Below are 22,368 nucleotides of genomic sequence, written 5' to 3' on the forward strand. Positions count from 1 at the left end.
ATACGAAATTGATGTAGCGCGTTTTACCGTAAAATGAGCGAATCATCGATTTGTAAAATGTTACGTGCAGAATGAGAAAGAGGTTATGAGGAGACCACAATATTACACGAGTAAAGCGGATTGAATATTGTTTTCTTGAATTCTGTTAGCGAATCTATAATGAAGTTCATGTTTCAAATTAAAGTCAATGATCAGTATTGCTTACACAGCAATATCACCAAACAAACAAAAATGTATTACATCGAAGTAAAGATTTTCATCAACTGCATTCTCCAAAAACATATACACTTAAAACACGCATCTCGCATACCGGGACGCCGTCCTGAAATTAACCAATGATTAAGAATGTTTCTCACTGTCCCTCACAAGGGAGGACATCCTTAAATTACATCATCATTAAGAATATCTCTCGCTGTTCCACACAGGGGAAGCTGTCCTTAAATTACCTCCGTCACCAGGCCTTAGCGGAGTGTTCGACCTGTGGTGAAACCTATTGGTCCTGTCCCAAGGCCTTTAGCGGGGCGTTCGACCTGTGGTGAAACCTATTGGTTCTGTCCTTCGACCTTTGGTAAAACCTCTTGGTTCCGTCCCCAGGCCTTTAGCGGAGCGTTCGACCTGTGGTGAAACCTCTTGGTTCCGTCCCCAGGCCTTTAGTTGAGCGTTCGATCTGTGGTGAAACCTCTTGGTTCCGTCCCCAGGCCTTTTGTTGAGCGTTCGACCTGTGGTAAAACCTCTTGGTTCCGTCCCCAGGCCTTTTGTTGAGCGTTCGACCTTTGGTAAAACCTCTTGGTTCCGTCCCCAGGCCTTTAGTTGAGCGTTCAACCTGTGGTGAAACCTATTGGTTCTGTCTTTCGGCCTTTGGTAAAACCTCTTGGTTCCGTCCCCAGGCCTTTAGTTGAGCGTTCGATCTGTGGTGAAACCTCTTGGTTCCGTCCCCAGGCCTTTTGTTGAGCGTTCGACCTGTGGTGAAACCTCTTGGTTCCGCCCTGGTCTTTTTTGAGCGTTCAACCTGTGGTGAAACCTATTGGTTCTGTCTTTCGGCCTTTGGTGAAACCTCTTGGTTCCGTCCCCAGGCCTTTAGTTGAGCGTTCGACCTGTGGTGAAACCTCTTGGTTCCGTCCCCAGGCCTTTAGTTGAGCGTTCGACCTGTGGTGAAACCTCTTGGTTCCGTCCCCAGGCCTTTAGTTGAGCGTTCGACCTGTGGTGAAACCTCTTGGTTCCGTCCCCAGTCCTTTAGTTGAGCGTTCGACCTGTGGTGAAACCTCTTGGTTCCGCCCTGGTCTTTTTTGAGCCTTTAACTTCTGAGGAAACCTATTAGTTCTTATACTGTTTACTCTTTTTTGCTATAATGACCCCTATAGTGTTGATTGGCCGTGAAGAGATTTTAACTAATTCATTATTCATGTCAAGAACACAGCAACATATAACATGACAACGTGTGGCTCGATGTAGTAAAAATAATATCATTCATACAGATATTGTACAGTTTTATGTTAACAAGACTCTGTAAGAAGAGTCAGAATACATAATATGTTCATGTATTACGTAGATGGAGTGTGCTTCTGCAGGGATAAGATCTTTTGGAAGCCGACTGCCCAAGGCTGCTTTTGTCGCCACCCTGACTAGTGATTGACCTATTGACCACACCACCTTATGATTGACCTACTGACCACACCACCTTATGATTGACCTATTGACCACAACACCTTATGGTTGACCTATTGACCACACCACCTTATGATTGACCTATTGACCACACCACCTTATGATTGACCTATTGACCACACCTCCTTATGATTGTCCTATTGACCACACCTCCTTATGGTTGACCTATTGACCACACCTCCTTATGATTGACCTATTGACCACACCTCCTTATGATTGACCTATTGACCACACCTCCTTATGATTGACCTACTGACCACACCTCCTTATGGTTGACCTATTGACCACACCTCCTTATGATTGACCTATTGACCACACCTCCTTATGATTGACCTATTGAACACACCACCTTATGATTGACCTATTGACCACACCTCCTTATGATTGACCTATTGACCACACCACCTTATGGTTGACCTATTGACCACACCACCTTATGATTGACCTATTGACCACACCTCTTTATGATTGACCTATTGACCACACCACCTTAAGATTGACCTATTGACCACACCTCCTTATGATTGACCTATTAACCAAACCACCTTATGCTTGTCCTATTGACCACATCTTATGATTGTCTTATTGACCACACCTCGTTGTGGTTGTCCTATTTACCACACATCCTTATGATTGTCCTATTGACCACACCTTATGAATGTCTTATTGACCACACCTTCTTATGATTGACCTATTGACCACACCTTATGAATGTCCTATTGACCACACTTCCTTATGATTGTCCTATTGACCACACATGTCGAGTGATTGATAGTCGCTGTATTTTGATTACATCCGTAAGAAAGATAAACGAACAATGTAAGGGCCTTTGGACAATTTTCCAGGGAGGAATGTGTTGTCTTCCAAAACATTCGTCTGTCAACATACTGCCCTTTCTAAAACGATTTTAATACGAGTACCAAACGTTCGGATACAGTTTGGGTTTTTTTTCGATTGCATACGCGATGTTTGATTGGTTTGATTTCTATTGAACTGCGTAGATATGTATTACAATTGAGGTGTTCAGTTTGATGACTCTTTAAACCTCTTTTTTAAAATCCAATAATGAATTCAAGGCACAGAAATTTTGATATTTATTAGCGTTGGTAGAACTGAAGTTTGGTTATTGTCTATTTAATAATCCAAGAATCTTATCATTGTACGTCCTACTGCGTACCCGCATTTTTTTTCTTGTCAACAATATATTCCCTACACTATTTGTCATTTGAACTACATCAGCGAAAGGAGTTCAGCGAAAATAGGTCTCAATACTTGTGACATTTGATCAACATCAAAGCATAAGACATGCCGAGGTTTGACATGATTACGGCTGTTAAGGAACCTCACCGGATTATAACAATGCCACTTGAAAGCTGCTTTAATGGCCTCGTTCTGTCAAGTAGTCACTGTCCGTAGATGACCTGATCATCCGCATACAAGAGGCTTCGTCTACACCTCGTCAGCGTTCATCATATTCAGTCGATGTCTATTTCTCGTCCTCAAATTTCATATTCCCCTAGACATCAATCGATGTCTTATTTTCGTCCTCAAATATAATATTCGCCCCAGACATCAGTCTGTCTACACCTCGTCATCGGACATCATATTCGCCCTAGACATCAATCTGTCTACACCTCGTCAGCGTTCATCATATTCGCCCCAGACATCAGTCGCTGTCTTATTCTCGGCCTCATTCATCATATTCGCCCTAGACATCGGTCGATGTCTTATTCTCGTCCTCATTCATCATATTCGCCCTAGACAGCAGTTGATGTCTATTTCTCGTCCGCATTCATCATATTCGCCCTAGACATCAGTCGATGTCTATTTCTCGTCCTCAAATTTCATATTCCCCTAGACATCGGTCGATGTCTTATTCTCGTCCTCATTCATCATATTCGCCCTAGACAGCAGTTGATGTCTATTTCTCGTCCGCATTCATCATATTCGCCCTAGACATCAGTCGATGTCTATTTCTCGTCCTCAAATATCATATTCGCCCTAGAGAACAATCTTGTATTAGTCTTTGCAATACAGTTCACATTAACCCGTAGATCAACATGCACCGTAGTAGTGTATGTCATAACCGTAATCACGATACTAATGGCAGGCGCGCTGGGCCTTACTAACACTGTTCGGTAAGGAGAGGTAATGTCTATGATTGCACAGGGCAGGCCAGTTAAAATGGCGCTATTGATCCTACTTCCGTCTGAATTCCTGTCCATGTTATGCTCTCTGACATTACTGTAATCACATTTATTTTCGAGTGTACTTCAGTTCCGTTAAGTACGAAACAACCTCATCTATCAACGGGCTGTAAAGCAACCACATCGAAGATTACTTCGTAAAACCCGAGATGGTCATTACGTACACAATACTTACTGGGTTATACAGAAATAAGAATTTTGCAGAATTTCTCTTCTAACTTAGGCAAAAGTTATTGGAATAAATCACTTAAATTATTTGTTTAATGCTGCAGTATAGTCAATATGGCCGGGTGTCTCGGAGGTTCGATTCCCCTGTCCGACATGAGAAGATATTTGTTCATTTGCCCATTGACGTCGGTTTTCTAGGGCTATTTCACTCGCGTGCTTCACCTCATCAACGAAAATAGCATTATAAGAGTCGCATCACATGTGGGTAAGGGATATTCCGCCCGAGGGTAGGGATATTCCGCCCGAGGGTAGGGATATTCCGCCCGAGGGTCATATCATATGTTTATATGTAGGAGAGGGATATTTTACCCGGGGTTCAAATCATATGTTTGTATGGTAGGAGAGGGATATTCTACCCGAGGGTCATATCATATGTTTGTATGTAGGAGAGGGATATTTTACCCGGGGTTCAAATCATATGCATGTTTGTATGTAGGAGAGGGATATTCCGCCCGAGGGTAGGGATATTTTACCTGGGGTTCAAATCATGTTTGTATGGTAGGAGAGGGATATTCTACCCGAGGGTCATATCATATGTTTGTATGTAGGAGAGGGATATTTTACCCGGGGTTCAAATCATATGCATGTTTGTATGTAGGAGAGGGATATTCCGCCCGAGGGTAGGGATATTTTACCCGGGGTTCAAATCATATGTTTGTATGGTAGGAGAGGGATATTCTACCCGAGGGTCATATCATATGTTTGTATGTAGGAGAGGGATATTCCACCCGAGGGTCAGACAATATTCAAAAATATGTTTTATCAACAATTTTTGTTTTTTCTATTTAACATATAATTTCATTCGCACTTCCACGCATTTGATCTCTTTCATTTTTATTTCTTTTTGAAATACGTTGTACTTTTTATTGTTCAGTCACTTTGACATCCCTCGATTTGACGTATTATCAATATTATGTGGGTATCCAAAGTTAATGACTTGATGTATTATCAATATACTGTAGGTTTCCAAAAACATTTCTGTACGATATTATTCTGAGAATATGGAAATTGGTATCCAGAACATGAGTTTGAATAAACGTTCTGTTTTGTAATTGTATTGTTTTACGAACCATCAGCGATTTGAGTCACTAAGGACCAAACAACACGGGTTTGTGAGAGCAGGTAATGTCATACAGGACAACAACAGACTGCCGAGTATTTTATCAGTTTCAAGTGAAATGTCTAAATTAAGAACTTCTAGCCGTTGCTAAAGTCGTTTGTGAAACTTTCTTATACTGAAAAAAAATCTAAACTAAACAATTACCGCACATTATTTTACAAACACGCTGGGGGTTACTGCTTAAAACGCTAAACACTCTGTCCTGGTTACGCTATCATGTTTTACGTTTTAATGATTCCGGATGTCTTTTTATCTTTATCATATAACATTTCAAATTAAGGTTGATGTGCTGCCGTATCACTGTAAGCTTCCGCTTTGTAAACTCTATTTGGAACTTTTTTCTCTGCTGAGTATACATAGGCTGATATCTTGGCGATCTTTGATTATCCAAATTTCCTTTGTTTTATATAACTGCTTTTTTTTCTTGGTTATATTTTATTTGTAATGTTTCATTAGAGTTCTGAGCTCTTGTTTACCAAGCTAAAGACATACATTATTGGTGAGGTTATTCGTTCTGGTTTTATATCTGAACACCATTGTCATACCAAGGATTGTGCGAAAGACGCACAGGAGGAACTGGAAGCTGCTGCATTCGACACTTTACACGTTGGAGCGGGGAACAATATGCCTGCTATATCACACTGCATGTCATAAAAGGTGACTAATTGTCAATGTCTTCTGATCAGGTGAAAAACAATAAATAATCTAAAAACAAAAATAAATCACACTTGACAATGGATTTAAGGGCATGACAATAGAATAAATTAGTTTCCATAGGGACAAGTTATGGATTTATTGAAGTTGTTTCCATGGAAAGATAATGAATGAAAGGGTTATTTAAAAAGAAGAGAAATATAAACCTACCCACCTGTATAAACGTATTTACTTTCCTTGTTTTCCCATACAAAACATACCTAAAAACATGTCTAGCAAAACAGTATGGACACATTTGCTTACTGAGGAAATGTCGTTTAATACGGTTTACTCATTTGACCCATCATACCTTTATAGGTGAAGATCGTTTATTTGAACAAACAATTAGCCCTTTATCCTACCATGTTCGAAGTTATTAAATTGACGAGCTAAGCCTTCGCGCAGGTGAGCTCGAATTATACGTCAGAGACCCTGTTATTCATTCGTGGACAGTCTTTAATCCACATTTTAAAAATTTAAAACCATACGAAATCATTGTTGGAGACGATACTGAAGCGTGTATTGATACTGGTGTTGCTGATGCTTCGTTTACTATTATAATACGTCCGCTTTGGAGGATAAGATATATTTTCTCATCTGCCCTCTGCATTGGAATTATACAAAATAACGTAAAACCATAGAATCTAATCGAGGAGGGATCACCAAAGGTCTTCAAAGAACCTTCCTTTCGTGCTACAATGGAGTCTTACCGATACAAAGAGTGGTTATAGATGGAAGAACCCGCAGGAGATTAATGATACCCATCCACTGACTTAATCCTTTAAACAGACCGTTTGAAGGCCGAGAAGCGAAAATGATCCTGTCTTGAAAATTGATCTAGAATTCCTTTGGGAGTATTGAACAATTCTTCAATAAGTGACCACACAAGGAACCGTCTTTCGATCGATATATCTGCCTGGTGATGATGTGCCAGTTTAATCAAAGACAACATCCACACTGCAATGACAATAGTTGATAGCAATGTCAGAAAAAATGTCCATTACACTAATGCATCCTTTACCTTGCAATATAATTAGATTGAGATATGTTCATAACATGACGAACTGAACAGTAAGCATGATAATAATTAGATTGAGATATGGTCACAACATGACGAACTGAACAGTAAACATGATAATAATTAGATTGAGATATGGTCACAACATGACGAACTGAACAGTAAACATGATAGTGATTAATTTAGAAACGGTCACAACAGTACGTATTTCATTGAAGACCAAACCGGATATTTATTAAATTTGAATATTGAGTCGAGTGCACCCTTGGTAGTTATGGACATCCGATACCCTCTATGAGTTATGTCATAAAATGTACGTATTGCCAAAATGTATGATTATCTTATATAATATACTTCCTAAATTTTGTAAAAGATCATGTTTACATTTCACCTTTAAAACACCAGAAGGGCCTTTGTTGTATATATAATATTTAATCCACCATTACGTTTTCCGTAGGTACCGAGGAAATGGATAATACTTACATTGTCAATGTTTTTTTTATTGTTTCTCGTGAATCGAAGACATCATTGAAGTGTTTCCAATATTTATAATACATCGGATCATTATCGTATCCCTGTGTTAAGAAAACAGGCTTTTTTGTTAATGCTAACTCTATTTTTTTTTAAATTACGTATTGCTTATTATTAATTGTTTAATTGCAGCAGACATTTACTATATGATAGGATATGATTTGTAGCTAGCCCGCCTCACCAAATAACACGGGAAAGCTTCTGGCAGATTTAAAGTAAGTCATTACTCCCGAAGAATCAAACATGTTGGGGATATCGATTTAAAGTAAGTCATTACTCCCGAAGAATCAAACATGTTGGGGATATAGATTTAAAGTAAGTCATTACTCCCGAAGAATCAAACATGTTGGGGATATAGATTTAAAGTAAGTCATTACTCCCGAAGAATCAAACATGTTGGGGATATAGATTTAAAGTAAGTCATTACTCCCGAAGAATCAAACATGTTGGGGATATAGATTTAAAGTAAGTCATTACTCCCGAAGAATCAAACATGTTGGGGATATAGAGTTAAAGTAAGTCATTACTCCCACAGAATCAAACATTTTGGGATATACATTTGGCCATCGTGTTATCGGTTTTGTGCTACGGTTACAATTTCGCTTTCGTGTCTGTAGCTCTGTAAATATAACTTTCTTTTTTGATCTATTTCCTTTTAATTGGAAACGTTTGAATAAAGCATACAATTACATTGATACACGTTTATTGTACATTAATCGAAAAAAATGGTTTCGTGTGAAATTAATGTTTTAATTCTTTTAGAGAAATACTAGACAGGTTGGTGTAGACTGGGAAAGTTGGATAGATACGACACAGGTTGGTGTAGACTGTGAGAAAGTTGTAAAGACACGAGACAGGTTGGTGTAGACTGGGAAAGTTGGATAGATACTAGACAGGTTAGTGTAGACTGAGAACAGTTGGATAGATACGACACAGGTTGGTGTAGACTGGGAACAGTTGGATAGATACGACACAGGTTGGTGTAGACTGGGAAAGTTGGATAGATACGACACAGGTTGGTGTAGACTGGGAAAGTTGGATAGATACGACACAGGTTGGTGTAGACTGAGAACAGTTGGATAGATACTATACAGCTTAGTGTAGACTGAGAACAGTTGGATAGATACGACACAGGTTGGTGTAGACTGAGAACAGTTGGATAGATACGAGACAGGTTGGTGAAGACTGAGAACAGTTGAATAGATACGACACAGGTTGGTGTAGACTGAGAACAGTTGGATAGATACGACACAGGTTGGTGTAGACTGAGAACAGTTGAATAGATACGAGACAGGTTGGTGTAGACTGAGAACAGTTGAATAGATACGAGACAGGTTGGTGTAGACTGGGAACAGTTGGATAGATACGAGACAGGTTGGTGTAGACTGAGAACAGTTGAATAGATACGAGACAGGTTGGTGTAGACTATGAACAGTTGAATAGATACGACACAGGTCGGTGTAGACTGTGAACAATTGGATAGATACGAGACAGGTTGGTGTAGACAGGGAACAGTTGAATAGATACGAGACAGGTTGGTGTAGACTGAGAACAGTTGAATAGATACGAGACAGGTTGGTGTAGACTGAGAACAGTTGAATAGATACGACACAGGTTGGTGTAGACTGAGAACAGTTGAATAGATACGAGACAGGTTGGTGTAGACTGTGACAAAGTTGGATAGATACGAGACAGGTTGGTGTAGACTGAGAACAGTTGGATAGATATGAGACAGGTTGGTGTAGACTGGGAAAGTTGGATAGATACGAGACAGGTTGGTGTAGGCTGAGAACAGTTGGACAGATACGACACAGGTTGGTGTAGACTGAGAAAGTTGGATAGATACGAGAACAGGTTGGTGTAGACTGAGAACAGTTGGATAGATACGAGACAGGTTGGTGTAGACTGAGAAAGTTGGATAGATACGAGACAGGTTGGTGTAGACTGAGAACAGTTGGACAGATACGACACAGGTTGGTGTAGACTGAGAAAGTTGGATAGATACGAGACAGGTTGGTGTAGACTGAGAAAGTTGGATAGATACGAGAACAGGTTGGTGTAGACTGAGAACAGTTGGATAGATACGAGACAGGTTGGTGTAGACTGAGAAAGTTGGATAGATACGACACAGGTTGGTGTAGACTGAGAAAGTTGGATAGATACGACACAGGTTGGTGTAGACTGAGAACAGTTGGATAGATACGAGACAGGTTGGTGTAGACTGAGAACAGTTGGACAGATACGACACAGGTTGGTGTAGACTGAGAAAGTTGGATAGATACGACACAGGTTGGTGTAGACTGTGAACAGTTGGACAGATACGACACAGGTTGGTGTAGACTGGGAACAGTTGGACAGATACGACACAGGTTGGTGTAGACTGAGAAAGTTGGATAGATACGAGACAGGTTGGTGTAGACTGAGAACAGTTGGATAGATACGAGACAGGTTGGTGTAGACTGTGACAAAGTTGGATAGATACGAGGCAGGTTGGTGTAGACTGAGAATAGTTGGATAGATACGACACAGGTTAGTGTAGACTGTGAACAGTTGGACAGATACGACACAGGTTGGTGTAGACTGGGAACAGTTGGACAGATACGACACAGGTTGGTGTAGACTGAGAAAGTTGGATAGATACGAGACAGGTTGGTGTAGACTGAGAACAGTTGGATAGATACGAGACAGGTTGGTGTAGACTGTGACAAAGTTGGATAGATACGAGGCAGGTTGGTGTAGACTGAGAATAGTTGGATAGATACGACACAGGTTGGTGTAGACTGAGAACAGTTGGATAGATACGACACAGGTTAGTGTAGACTGGGAACAGTTGGATAGATACGAGACAGGTTGGTGTAGACTGAGAAAGTTAGATAGATACTAGACAGGTCGGTGTAGACTGAGAGAAAGTTAGATAGATACGAGACAGGTTGGTGTAGACTGTGACAAAGTTGGATAGATACGAGACAGGTTGGTGTAGACTGAGAACAGTTGGATAGATACGACACAGGTTGGTGTAGACTGAGAACAGTTGGATAGATACGACACAGGTTAGTGTAGACTGGGAACAGTTGGATAGATACGAGACAGGTTGGTGTAGACTGAGAAAGTTAGATAGATACTAGACAGGTCGGTGTAGACTGAGAGAAAGTTAGATAGATACGACACAGGTTGGTGTAGACTGAGAACAGTTGGATAGATACGACACAGGTTGGTGTAGACTGAGAACAGTTGGATAGATACTAGACAGGTTGGTGTAGACTGAGAAAGTTGGATAGATACGTCACAGGTTGGTGTAGACTGGGAACAGTTGGATAGATACGACACAGGTTGGTGTAGACTGAGAACAGTTAGATAGATACGAGACAGGTTGGTGTAGACTGAGAACAGTTAGATAGATACGACACAGGTTGGTGTAGACTGGGAAAGTTGGATAGATACGACACAGGTTGGTGTAGACTGAGAACAGTTGGATAGATACGAGACAGGTTGGTGAAGACTGGGAAAGTTGGATAGATACGACACAGGTTGGTGTAGACTGTGAACAATTGGATAGATACGAGACAGGTTGGTGTAGACTGGGAACAGTTGAATAGATACGAGACAGGTTGGTGTAGACTGAGAACAGTTGAATAGATACGAGACAGGTTGGTGTAGACTGAGAACAGTTGGATAGATACGACACAGGTTGGTGTAGACTGAGAACAGTTGAATAGATACGAGACAGGTTGGTGTAGACTGTGACAAAGTTGGATAGATACGAGACAGGTTGGTGTAGACTGAGAACAGTTGGATAGATATGAGACAGGTTGGTGTAGACTGGGAAAGTTGGATAGATACGAGACAGGTTGGTGTAGGCTGAGAACAGTTGGACAGATACGACACAGGTTGGTGTAGACTGAGAAAGTTGGATAGATACGAGACAGGTTGGTGTAGACTGAGAACAGTTGGACAGATACGACACAGGTTGGTGTAGACTGAGAAAGTTGGATAGATACGAGACAGGTTGGTGTAGACTGAGAAAGTTGGATAGATACGAGACAGGTTGGTGTAGACTGAGAACAGTTGGATAGATACGAGACAGGTTGGTGTAGACTGAGAACAGTTGGATAGATACGAGACAGGTTGGTGTAGACTGAGAAAGTTGGATAGATACGACACAGGTTGGTGTAGACTGTGAAAGTTGGATAGATACTAGACAGGTTGGTGTAGACTGAGAACAGTTGGATAGATACGACACAGGTTGGTGTAGACTGGGAACAGTTGGATAGATACGAGACAGGTTGGTGTAGACTGGGAACAGTTGGATAGATACTAGACAGGTTAGTGTAAACTGTGAACAGTTGGACAGATACGACACAGGTTGGTGTAGACTGGGAACAGTTGAATAGATACGAGACAGGTTGGTGTAGACTGAGAACAGTTGAATAGATACGAGACAGGTTGGTGTAGACTGTGAACAGTTGGATAGATACGAGACAGGTTGGTGTAGACTGAGAAAGTTGGATAGATACTAGACAGGTTGGTGTAGACTGTGAACAGTTGGATAGATACGACACAGGTTGGTGTAGACTGTGAACAGTTGGATAGATACTAGACAGGTTGGTGTAGACTGGGAACAGTTGGATAGATACGACACAGGTTGGTGTAGACTGAGAACAGTTGGATAGATACGAGACAGGTTGGTGTAGACTGGGAAAGTTGGATAGATACGAGACAGGTTGGTGTAGACTGTGAGAAAGATGGATAGATATGAGACAGGTTGGTGTAGACTGAAAGAAAGTTGGATAGATATGAGACAGGTTGGTGTAGACTGGGAAAGTTGGATAGATACGAGACAGGTTGGTGTAGACTGAGAACAGTTGGATAGATACGAGACAGGTTGGTGTAGACTGAGAACAGTTGGATAGATACTAAACAGGTCGGTGTAGACTGTGAGAAAGATGGATAGATATGAGACAGGTTGGTGTAGACTGAGAACAGTTGTATAGATACTAGAAAGGTTGGTGTAGACTGTGAACAGTTGGATAGATACGAGACAGGTTGGTGTAGACTGAAAGAAAGTTGGATAGATACGACACAGGTTGGTGTAGACTGTGAGAAAGATGGATAGATATGAGACAGGTTGGTGTAGACTGAAAGAAAGTTGGATAGATATGAGACAGGTTGGTGTAGACTGAGAGAAAGTTGAATAGATACGAGACAGGTTGGTGTAGACTGAGAACAGTTGTATAGATACTAGAAAGGTTGGTGTAGACTGTGAACAGTTGGATAGATACGAGACAGGTTGGTGTAGACTGGGAAAGTTTGATAGAAACGAGACAGGTTGGTGTAGACTGGGAAAGTTGGATAGATACTAGACAGGTTGGTGTGGGCTGGGAAAGTTAGATAGATACGAGACAGGTTGGTGTAGACTGAGAGAAAGTTAGATAGATACGAGACAGGTTGGTGTAGACTGAAAGAAAGTTGGATAGATACGACACAGGTTGGTGTAGACTGAGAACAGTTGGATAGATACGAGACAGGTTGGTGTAGACTGTGAACAGTTGAATAGATACGACACAGGTTGGTGTAGACTGAAAGAAAGTTGGATAGATACGAGACAGGTTGATGTAGACTGAGAAAGTTGGATAGATACTAGAAAGGTTGGTGTAGACTGTGAGAAAGTTGGATGGATACGACACAGGTTGGTGTAGACTGAGAACAATTGAATAGATACGACACAGGTTGGTGTAGACTGAGAACAGTTGGATAGATACGAGACAGGTTGGTGTAGACTGAGAACAGTTGGATAGATACGAGACAGGTTGGTGTAGACTGAGAACAGTTGCATAGATACTAGACAGGTCGGTGTAGACTGAGAACAGTTGGATAGATACGACACAGGTTGGTGTAGACTGAGAACAGTTGGATAGATACGAGACAGGTTGGTGTAGACTGAGAACAGTTGGATAGATACGAGACAGGTCGGTGTAGACTGGGGAAGTTGGATAGATACGACACAGGTTGGTGTAGACTGAGAACAGTTGGATAGATACGACACAGGTTGGTGTAGACTGGGAAAGTTGGATAGATACGAGACAGGTTGGTGTAGACTGAGAAAGTTGGATAGATACGAGACAGGTTGGTGTAGACTGGAGAACAGTTGGATAGATACGACACAGGTTGGTGTAGACTGAGAACAGTTGGATAGATACGAGACAGGTTGGTGTAGACTGAGAAAGTTGGATAGATACTAGACAGGTTGGTGTAGACTGAGAAAGTTGGATAGATACGACACAGGTTAGTGTAGAATGAGAACAGTTGGATAGATACGAGACAGGTTGGTGTAGACTGAGAACAGTTGGAATGTCGTATGGTGAAATCATGGGTGGCATACAGAAACTGTGTTTATCTTTATCCTTGTGCGTGTCGGTGATACACGTTGCCATCACCCATGTTCTCATTCAGATTTGTGTGGTGAGGATGAAGGAAGGGTCGTTCACCTCAATTAAGTCGTCTTTGAGGATCAACAGGCTAAGTCTATTTCAAAAACAGGATATCAATTATGATGATATTACAAAATGTTTTTGTCCATATCCAGAATTAATGTGATACTTTGTCCCCTGGTTGACATTTCAGAACACACGAATCAGAACATTCATTATCCAGGCCTCTTGTATCGGAAAAATTATCATTGATAAGATCTTGAGGTATCGCGTTACTTCGCTAATTGTGTGCATGTTTATCAAGCTACGTGGAATATTATTTCCTCGTCAATGTTTCTATAGTATCTGAAGCCTAGAGTAGTTAGTCTTTCGTCTGTGTCGAGAAGATTTACAATGGTCATTAAAAGGACATATACGACACTTGGTATTTCGCTCCTGTTTCCAATTAGGTTGATACTCCTCCTTGACTCTTCAACAAATGTGCTTCTTATATTATTAATCATGATATCAAAGTTATTTGGCCATTTGAAGATTGTGCTGACTATCCTTGAGCAATTTGTCCAACGTCACTTAATCCATAAGTTGCCCTGTCTATTTCGAGTATTTTGAAAGATTGCGTTCGCTATTTCTAAGTACTAGAAGGATATTTTATCAAATTCAATATGGAGCGTCTTCTTTGTCATTTGCGCGATTAGGAATCCAGAATAGGCGGCGTTCGGTCATCATGGATTTTGACGGTTTACAGATAATTATTGATATGGTTCTCAAATTTGCTATGTTGATTTCGCTTGATCTGGTTGATTTCACATTATATCCAGTTTGATCTGGAAACGATAATAGCCGACAGGGACCCACCCTGGAATTGGAAAAACGAAGTGTATTAGCGCTATTTATTGAGATGTTCTAGAAGATTTACTCAAAAAGATTGGTTCTATGTAGGTTGCCCTTGTTATCAGATATTCAAAAGAATGATAGGAAAGTAGGGACAGTAGAAACACATCAGATTGACATATGACCAAAAAAAAGGTTATTCAATGGCTGGACGCCATTATCCCTCTGAAATGTCTTATTTTTTCTCGTGAGTTATTTCATGCAAACGTACATGTGTCCTAGTAAAGGACAGTGTTTTCCGAACGACCACAGGGTCAAAGGTCAAAGATCAGTGATGTGCCCAAAACAAAATGTGAAGCTGAGGAACTAAGTTCTGACATTGATTGTGTGTCTAGCTTAATTTGTAACATCATTTTATAGCTTCCTGGTGCTCTTTATCACAAATTATAATAAATGAAACAAATTCCATCAAAGTGAAGACTTTATATAATTTATATACAGTAAAGTTAGGAGCATATAGTTAACGTACCGATCAGATTTTTAATCATTTGGTCTATTTTAATTATTTGATAATTTAGTTTTGTAAGCATCTTTTTACGTTGCTGATTGACCCTAAATGACGTTCGAAGGGCCGTAAAACACCACTAAATCAAAACAATAAATGCTGATCTAATACCTTTGTCGGGCATGTCGGACAATTAGATATCGTGATATCGGACAAAAATCGGCATGTTTGTCGACAAGTTTGATTAATACTATATCACGAATATAAAAAAAATAAGTATGATTGATGATAAACCATTTCTTACCTATTAATTAACAATAGTTAACCACAGATAAATCGCACTGGATACCGGCCACTGGATACCGGCCACTGCGCAACACGCAGCATCAAACTCACCAACAGCTTGACAATACAAGGCACTGGTTGCTTGCAACTTCACAATAAACATAATGACTCCCTGCATCATCCCCGAGGCCAACGACAATCTCTTCAATTACTTTAACCACTTACTTTAATTGGACGTCTTGTACAGACTTTTCCTACAGACTTACCCTTATTTAGTACGATATACTTTGTTTATATATTACCTTTGGTTTAGGCTCCAGTGTTGCATATCGGACATACATATACCGCTTGGACGAATCTATTGTAACAAATGACAATACCATTTGTTACAAACCACGTGACTATACGTACGGTCTACGTTTCCAAGTGTTTCAATGACGCTAACTACGTCTCAAGACTGCTTGAAACTAAAGGCGTTGCCCATATTAACAAACATAACAACTTATGGACCAAGCAACTATTATTATGAACAAGAGGGACGAATGACTGAGTAGTCAATGTAGGTGTAGTGATTTTCGTTACACTGAATCTTCATATTCCATCTCAATTTGATAAATATTAATGTGCTTACAATGAACGTCTGTCGAATGTTTTCCTACCTAAAGGGATTTTAACATACCATTGAATTGTGCGAATATAAAATACTCTTCGATTTTCCAAAATACTTTATAATTTTGTGTAGTTCGGTGATTTATATTGGTAAGAATCACGTGACACAGTACATAAACCTAGATAGCATGCTGCAGTGATTTTACAAACATGATGTTCTAAAGTTAGATTTAGGTTTTGAACTATTTTAGAGCTCAGTTTGTTACCGTAACACCGAGGTGATCCGAATTGATTGATGGCAGACAACAATAATGGCTGTCACGGAGGGATCTTAGTCTAGGAGTGCAGAAAACTCCAAATGTTCCGAAGGTTGGCGCCTTTGGGGCACAGCCGTATAGGAGGAATGATGTCAGAAATTGTAGACCAGCCAATCTTAGCCAAATATACAATTATTACTCCTGCGGCGCAATAACAGTACATGCTTTTGACAGTGCTCAGATACCGAGTCGCCACATAATGTTACTGGCCACAAGACAGAACCATCCCTGAAGACAAATCCAGACATTACCAGTGATTCTACTAAAATACTTACTGTAAGCAAAATGAAGTGTAGGAAGTGCGACACTGCAAATCTTGTTTTGGCTAAAAAAAAAAACGTCCAATGTGGTACAGATCTGTCAATTTGACCAACGGCCAACGGCGTAATTCAGTGATCAGAAATCTGTTGGACGAAGACAGTTTGTTCTAACTACTATAGTTTATAAGAAAGTGCGAAACATCTGAACTGCAATGGAATCCGAAGTCTCATATGCATTTAAAAATAAAACAGAAATCAAGCATTCCATTCATGTTAAAACTGTAGTCATTTCACCATTAATTTGAATATTGTTCCTAAGTAACTAAATGACAAAGAAATGTTAAAATTATACAAAAAAATTACAAAATTGTCAAAAAACAAACCACCTGCTGTGTTAATATCTATGTACTTTGTTCAATGTTGTTGACATTCTTTATTATTTACTTTGTTCTTTGTTAATTGAACTAACTATTTGTATTTAAAATTGTGTTTTATATTGTTTAAAAAAAACGATAAAGGAATTGTAGCGGTCGATCCATGATTTTATATCACAAACCAGGAACAATATCGATATCATTCTAGGTTTGTGCTATAATGCTATATAGCAACATGCTATAATTGTATAATATTCCTTGGATCTTTGTAGAATAAAGAAAGATATTTGCTGATTGCGATTGATCATATTAAAGGGCATCGATCCTTTGTGCGTTGGTACTAATTGAATTTAGCGGGCTTTCCTCTTTCCATTCTTCGAAACATGCTGATTCCTGTCAATGCGAGCTGTCAACAGTAATTGATTATAATGGACACGTGATTTCCTTTCACTTGACGCCAATTTCATTACAAAGCGCCAGCCATCAATTCATTCACACGTTAGAAATTCGTCTTTATTTTGAGAAAAATAAAAAATAAAACACGGGTAATGTTAAAAGAAATACAAGGTGCCCCAAAAATGGTATAATATGCCATTGGGTGAAAATACCATGATCGATATATCTTTGAAACATATTCTTTGTATGTCTCAGGATATAAAATAAGATATGCCTTAATAGTTATCTTCAAATGATTTTTTTTACAGCAGAAGAATTTCTTTGCGTATCAGCCCTGCAGATAGGATTAAGAATTGTACCTGGTGCCCTCATTGTGTGATCGTAGGAGGCGATTTAATTGCGAATCATCTTCCAAGCAACTTTCTACTTCCTAATGTCTTCTTTGAGACTGTCTAACGTTTAGTCTTTAGCTGAGCGTTTGCCCCTGCGAGGAAAACATTGGGTTCTGTTCCTTTGCTGAGTCATAATCGAGTCAACCAAAATGACACAGCTGCTAATCCTGCTTAGCGCTCACCATTTTAAGAGCGACACGACTGGTTCACAAGTTTTCAGTACAATGCGACTGGGTGGTATCTTCAGTGCGGCAGCACTATAAATTCGGCACCAATTCAGTGATACTACATGACTGTAGCCGGGTCAGTGCTACTTTGAATTAAAACAGCAATGCTGGTATTTCCGTTAAAGCACTTTTATTTCTTATAATGAATAAGACCCCTATCAATCCGATAGGAGTCTTAATGACAATATCAATAATTCTGGTCTGTCGTCTACATATTCAATTCATTTTACGATATTGCTGCACTTAATACTGTAGGTAGTACGTCAGGTACCTCTGATGTCGAGTGCGGGAGTGACAAACAAAACTCACAGGTACACGTACGAACAAGCAGTCACGTGACAAGACATTAACATGACAATACAATACAGGTGAAATATACTCAGGTGGACATGTGAACTCGACAAACAGGTTTGACGGCTACATGTATTAAAATAGATAGAGATACCTGAAATAAAATAATTCTAAAGTACAAAATAATTAATACTTTTATTACCACTCTGGTAATATACAGAGAGTATACTTTATCTATCATAGATTTTATTTACTCACTGCCACATGACGACAAACACAAACATACCACTGCTTCCGACAATACACACCAATACACTACATTCATGGATCTCGCATACAATGGAGGCCGTCCTTAAATGACCATAAACTCAAGTATAACACAGCCTTCCAACAACACACATTCACCACACGCACACCCTCTCGCACACAGTAGATGTCGTCCTTAAATTACCTGAGCTGGTGATAAGACGTTAAACAATGCTCACCAAACCAACCTTAGTTTCACCTCTGTAAGAACTCATGATTTAAATGACGAAATTAAATTATATCTCGATGTATTTCATACCTACGTACTGTCTTAAAAAATCATGCAAATCAACTGATTGATATGCACGACTGACCACATATATACAGTACTGCCTGTGCCTCCTATACCTGAAAATTGTTCAATATATTATGAATAGCTTCATGTTTTATCACACATTGTCAACAAATACCAAAAAGATGTGATACAATTCGGGGCATGTTTTAATAAGCTATCAACAATCAAACGGTAGTGTACGTAAGATACTGTATTGTAATAGAAACGATAATTGAAAAGTTAATAATATGTAATTATAGAGGACGTTTATATCATGCTCGGAACAGCCAAAATCTTTAAATGTTTCAAAACACTTCTTTAAAAACTATTTAGCATTTTTCAAGTATCATCTATAGACTGTAATGTTGAATATGATTTTTATCGGATAAATACTTTGAATATTTGCAATAGTAGCGTTTTATGTTTGAAACAGCTTGAGTTAACGGAGTTACACGGCCTATCTGATGTTGTATCAATATAGGCCTACACTTTCAGCCGTTCTGTATGACCCTTCAGACTCCTCGGAGGAATAACTAGGAGAACAAGCTCAACTGTTACTTGTACTGAAAGTGCATTTGAACCATATCAATCTAGATACTGTTCTCGTGTTTCACAATTAAAGACCAGAATGCATTTGCCTGAAGCCTCAGTAAATTAAGGATTCTAAAACATGCCGACCTGCCAGGGGATACATATTACGTGTTGGTACCATCGATTAATGTGTAAAACAACTTTTTTTCGGGGGACGGGAGGGGACGGCGGTAGAGGGGGAAATGGCGTCCTCGATGCAGGAGAAATCTATAGCAGAAAATAAAGCACTTAAAAGACATCGGTGAAGCAAATAATTCCGGAAATCCCAAGTGTTTCAATGGGGCAGACTATTTTGTTTTCGTCAATGTCCAAATAATAGAAGAATTCACCGATTCTGAGAGAAGTGGCTCGTTTAGTCGCATTTAACTAAAACCTTCAGTGGCTTACAACGGCCCCTTATTCTTTGACTCTTCAATTTCCTCTTAACATAAGGCAAAGCTAAACCACCCCGACCCTACAAGACTGGAAAGGTCCATTCAATGTCTCGTGCGGCGGGTAATGAGATACAACAAGCACATGCACGGGACGATCTTCATTAACGGGAAGCTTGTTGTCCTTATGCCAAATAGTGTTTATTAGAAATCGAGGAGCTACATTCCCTCAACTCACGACTTTCTGAACAAAGACGACATTCGAAAGGCTGCCTATATACAGTCGAAAACTGCCCTGCAGGTAGGGCATAAGAATTGTACCTGCTGTCCCCATTGCATGATCGCAAAAGGCGACTGAATTTGGGATCTAATCTTTTCTCTTCTTTCTGAAAAAAAATCTTCTTACTAATGTCTCCCTTGACAATGCCTCACTTTTGGCCTTTAGTTGAGCGTTCGCCCCTGTGAGGAAGGCTTTGGGTTTTGTCCCCTGGCCGAGACATACCAGAGTCTTTAAAAATGGTATTGCTACTCCTGCTTAGCGCTCAGTATATTAGGAGTGGGACGAGTGGTTCGCCCGTTGTCAGTATAATGTGACCGGGTGGGGTGTGCTGCTGGGTGTCTTCGGCAGTATGCTTCAGTGAGGTAGCACTATAAATCGGTAAAAGTTCCGGCCTATCACAAGGAGACTTAACACGAACATACCGCAGCCTCCCAAAACTCACATATGCATTCACCACACGCATGCATGTCGCACGCACGGGAGGCCGTCCTTAAATGACCTTAGCTGTTAATAGGACGTCAAACAAAATAAACCACACCAAACCAAACCAGTCGATACACATCCAATCTTCTTAAGTGTTTTATTTGGTGTCTTATCGTAAACGCTTGCGTTGAACAAATAAAATGTCATTGCTGCTATCATAAATGTCTTGGATTTTGAATTTGAAGTATCCTAGTTAAATCTCTTACGATCCTGTATGTTTCTTATTTGATCCTGATGATTAGGTATTCCTTAACGTCTTATCAACTGCTATGGTAATTTAAGGACGTATGCGATATTTATGCGTGTAGTATATGCCTGCGTTTTTAGGAGACCGCAGTATGTTCGTGATATTTCTGATAGAGCAAACGTCATGTCGAATTCATAGTGCTATCTCACTGAAACATACTGCCGAAAAACATTCATCAGAGTAACCCATTCGATCACATTATACTGGCAACGAATGAACCAGTATTCTCACTCCCAAATTGTTGATCGTTAAGAAAGTGTGCTAACTACAGATTTTGAGGATGATTTGCCCATAAAGCCTTCTTCAAATGAGCAAGACATGAGGAAGAAGTTGTTAAGGATGAAGAGAAAAGGATACCAAATAAATCCACTCCAAAACGTGATATAATTCTACATTTTGCTTCTTTGAATGTATCCACTTTCCATGGAAGCACAAGGCAAAAACAATACTAACGATCCATGAAAGTGTCTCCAAAACATTAACGGTAATTCTATACATCGACATATATACAAGATTAATATCATAAACTTACTAGATAAATTAGTTAGCATTATGTACATAAAACGCTATTGCATTTAACACATTCACGACAACAAACTTAAATATTATTTCCATGTCGTGTTTAAATAAACCAACATAATTAGTCTATTTAGTTGTTGTCTTCGCATAAACAAATAAAATTGGTCTATTAAGATGTCGTGTTTGCGAAAACTAATACAATTGGTATATTTAGATGTTGTATTCGCATCAACCAATATAATTGGTCTATTTACATGTTGGGTTTACGTAAATCGATATGATTGGTCTATTAAGATGTTGTATTTGCGTAAACCAATACAATTGGTCTTTTTGAGTGCTGTGTTCGCATAAACCAATACACTTGTTCTATTAAGATGTTGTATTCGCATCAACCAATAGAATTGGTCTATTTAGTTGTTTTGTTCGCGTAAACCAATCAAATTGGTCTATTTAGTTGTCGTGTTTGCATTAACCAATACCATTAGTCTATAGCGATGTTGTGTTCTCACAAACAACAATATCAACAGGAAACTATGATGGGAAATAGGTTTTATCTAGGCAGAGAATGAGATCGCTTCAAAATTGTATTTTTGAAATACTGAATTGTGACCGTGTCTCCATGTAATATAAAAAGCGCCTACTCGTCTCTACAGTTAGCACCGAAGTATGCAGGAAATCGACCTGTTATTTTAAATAAATCACTAGCAAGCGTATACACACGCTGGTAGGATGTACATCAACTTCCTTTAAACTGATCACACACATCAGTCAATGTTCGTTGAAATCCAATTGTTGGTACACAACGGCAGTATATTCGAACAATATTACGTTAGAGCTGATCTGTCTACATGCAAATGTGTAATTATTGACTTGAGAACACCAAGGCGACAAAATCCTATCAGGAATATTATTGAACTGAC

This window comes from Pecten maximus, chromosome 17, assembly GCF_902652985.1.
Source record: "Pecten maximus chromosome 17, xPecMax1.1, whole genome shotgun sequence".
In the NCBI taxonomy this organism is placed as follows: Eukaryota; Metazoa; Mollusca; class Bivalvia; order Pectinida; family Pectinidae; genus Pecten; species Pecten maximus.